The 3,448-nt window shown below is 35.6% G+C and overlaps 1 long non-coding RNA gene across 1 annotated transcript; it reads left to right on the forward strand.

Annotated features, from left to right (window-relative positions):
• Positions 1-237: 237 nt before the first annotated feature.
• LOC113965087 lies at positions 238-3,109 on the forward strand. The gene is made up of 3 exons (XR_003533430.1): positions 238-301; positions 1,094-1,356; positions 2,909-3,109. It is a non-coding gene; the product is annotated as an uncharacterized LOC113965087 (long non-coding RNA).
• Positions 3,110-3,448: the final 339 nt, after the last annotated feature.

Raw genomic sequence — 3,448 nt, forward strand, 5'->3', positions numbered from 1 at the left:
AGTCAGCAGTGAGATACCAACGTAGCCAGTTAAAGGCATCACATTTTTCTGCTGTCTTTGTGTCCTATCCTAATAAAAATTAGGACTTTGGGGGAAGTTAGTCTTTGTCATGGAAAAAAAAAAAAAAGAGGTATTGTTAAATCACTGCTTACAGGAAGCGGAGGTTTTCCACCGAGGAAGAAGGGAACTGAAAACTATCAGGAAAAAAATTTTGAATACTGAATCTCTATGGTTTCAGCTTGCCCAGCTTGATTGCAGAGCCATCTTCTGGTTGCAAATAACAATTTCATACTTGCTAAAAGTAAGTGTGTGTGTGTGTATGTGTGCATGCATATTTTACTTTAGCTATGGATTTGGAAGTGTTTCAGTTCCCTGCTTTTAGCCACTTCAGAAAAATATCACAGAGAAAAAACTCTGCAGGTTCTGCTTTGTTCTGAAGCCAAATAGCCCAGTGACACATTTGGATGTTAAACAAAGTCTACCTTGGGCTCTTAGGACCATTTATGATTGTATGAGAAAGTGAAACTGCAAACATGAACCCTGAGAAGTGGTGAAACCAGAATGATAAGAATCAATAAAAACAGGATGGGAACAGTTCTGGATAGACCCTGTGAACAGCCTCTTTCTACGATGCATCTTCCCTGCTGGTTTGACTTCTAATAACGTTACTTTCTGAAACACAGAACCACCTCATTAATTTTCTTTTTCTTGATTTCTGAGCATTCTCTGCTTTGGGTTGATTGCTGTAAGCTTTAGCTAATACAGCATGACGTTTTGAACTGATTACAGTGTTAGAGGTGTCTGCCAAATTATTACAGCTCAGATAGAAAACTAATCACACAGCATCTCAAGCAGAGCACGAGTGTTATAATGTCACTTCAGTTCGCAATAAGTTTTTCTTGGAGTTGTGTGATGAGAGACGGCCCATCTGACCCCAATACAGGTCTCGCCTCACATATTTCAGACAGGCCAAGGATTACAAAGGCACAGAGCTAAAAGGTTCTCAGTGGGATCATTGTGAGAGATGGGAGGGAAATACTAGTGAAAAAATGTTATAGCAAAAAACCTCTCTGTTTTCCATTTTGAAATGAAGAGGCTACTACAATTTTGAAACTGTGAGAGCAAGAGATTGGTGCGTGTCCCAGAACATCAGAGATCCAGTGGCTGTGGCTCACTGTGGCTGAGAGAAAGACATGAGCCCCTCACACTGACAGTTTAAGCTGTGCCTTCCACGTTCCAGATAACTGCTCTAATCACAGACCACCTCATTTATCTTGGCGTTGTTCCAGGCTCTATAAGCAATTTCATTCCCATTATAGCGATGATGTGAGTGTCCATCTGCCACCTACAAGTCAGGTAGGTTTCCTAACTATGGGGCCCCCAAATTCTTTCTCTTTTGTTCAGAATGTATTTTTTATAGAAAATTACACAGCTCCAACAGAAGTGCAAGGACGAGATGAACTCTTCAACCTCTAGACAGTAGAGTTTTTCTATACATATATGCCAAGTAATACACAAACCATTTGGCTTGTAAGCCCCTTTCTTCCAAACAGAAATTGAAATTTCAATAGCGGCTAAAGGCATTCATTATTAAAAATTATTAAAATTAGCATTTTATCACAAAGTTCTTCTTTGTTGGTAAGCTGGCAAGAAAACATTTACTCCTGGAATTTGGGCCTCACTGTAGATGAGGCCAGCTGATGTGACACAAGGCAAGGTGAATGTACACAGTAAGGCAGTTCATAACATAAAGTCAAATGCTGCTTCCTTAGCAACTCTGGAGTCATCTGGGAATTAAAGTTATTAAAGTCTGAATTTTATGAGAGACTTAAATCTTAAATTCAATAGTACCTAAGCCAGGTACTATTGCAATCAATGGTGGAATTCACTCTAATTTACCAAGGCTAAATTCTAAGATCCATAAAACATACATTTGTTGCATTTGAGATGTTCTTGTTCCTTACCTTATATCTTTGTAAGGAAGTAAATATATTTAAACAAAACTTTGAAATATTTTTGGTACCTGATAAGGAACAGGTCACTTTTCATAACTATTTTTATTTTTAAATTTCTGTATTGTTTTGATGTTTAGCTGCTGCTGTGAGACAGGCTTACAAACTTTATGCTTTTATGTTCACAGAAGCACAGTTGAACTATTTAGTTCTCACTACATTGATTGCTGATGAATAGAGGACTTTTGAAGTATCACTTTAAATCTGTTTGATATTTTAAAAAAAATCCTGTATGTGTTATCTTCATAGTAGAGACTCTCAAATTATTTCCTGAGAATAATTAAAACAAGTTAAATTATTTATAACATTTTAAAAAAACCCAACCAAGTTCTGTTAGGTCTTTTAGATCAGTACCTAACAGAAATCGTGTGTTCTCTGAATGTGTCCTTCATGCTGCTTGTTCTCAGAGAGCAAAAAGCATATGATTTATGAGTAAAAATAAGACATAAAAAAAGTAACATTTTGAATGCTTAACTCATGCTCATCTATAGCTGTTTTTAAAGGAATCATTTTCAGTAGTAGTTTAGTTTCTTATCTTTTTTAGTTAGTTTTCCTAAAACTTCAAGTGGAAAATAATATAAAAAAGGAAGAAAAAGTTAAAAAAAAAAAGATAGATGCTAATAACAGACCTGCAAAAAAATTTCTACACTTGTAAGTGTAGATGGTAAAGAAAGAAAATAAAATCAAAAACACCTTTATAATTACAAAATTGGTGGCTTTGTTTAGCTCTTCTATATAAAAGCAATATTTCCGCACATTTCTAATCAGTAGGTACTGCCTTTATTTACAAGCAGAGTACTTATTGCAAATTGAAACGTTTGATATTTATAATATTAAATTTATTTTATGCTAGCTTGATTATTAATTTCAGTTTATTTTTCTTTTTCTCATCTGAGATTGTTTTTCTCTCATTTTTACTTGGAGGATTGGAGAAGTAGAATCAGAGTGGATGACTCAATGAGAATCTATGAGACAGATGAGTAAATTAGACAGAATCATTTGTCAGGACACAGATTTATAAAATATCACATCTTCCAGGGAATGATATACAAATTATTTGAAGTTGTAGTGGCCTGAGAAAATATACTTCATGAGTTTTCCTCTGATGTGATTTGTGGTGTGATGTGATTTGAAAAGAAAATAAATTATCAGTCTCTTGAAAGAAAAACAACTCTGATTGGGGGCATGTTTTTGATTACTAGGTGCCTTATCCATTTAAGCAATTGTCTTCTGAAATGTTTTTACAGAATAGAAAACTTGAGGAACTGGAGTTACAGAAGAAAGGTCTGATAGAAGGAGATGTAAGGAGAGCATTGCAATATCCCTTGTTCGTGGGAACGAGGACCCATGGACAGAGCCTGCATTTGGAGCTATTTGCTATGGGCTTGTAAGCACAAATTGCTACTGGCAACGTGCCGTGCAAGTGCTTATTTTAT

The sequence above is a fragment of the Neopelma chrysocephalum genome, unplaced genomic scaffold (assembly GCF_003984885.1).
Source record: "Neopelma chrysocephalum unplaced genomic scaffold, ASM398488v2 Primary Assembly neopelma1_44, whole genome shotgun sequence".
Taxonomy (NCBI): domain Eukaryota; kingdom Metazoa; phylum Chordata; class Aves; order Passeriformes; family Pipridae; genus Neopelma; species Neopelma chrysocephalum.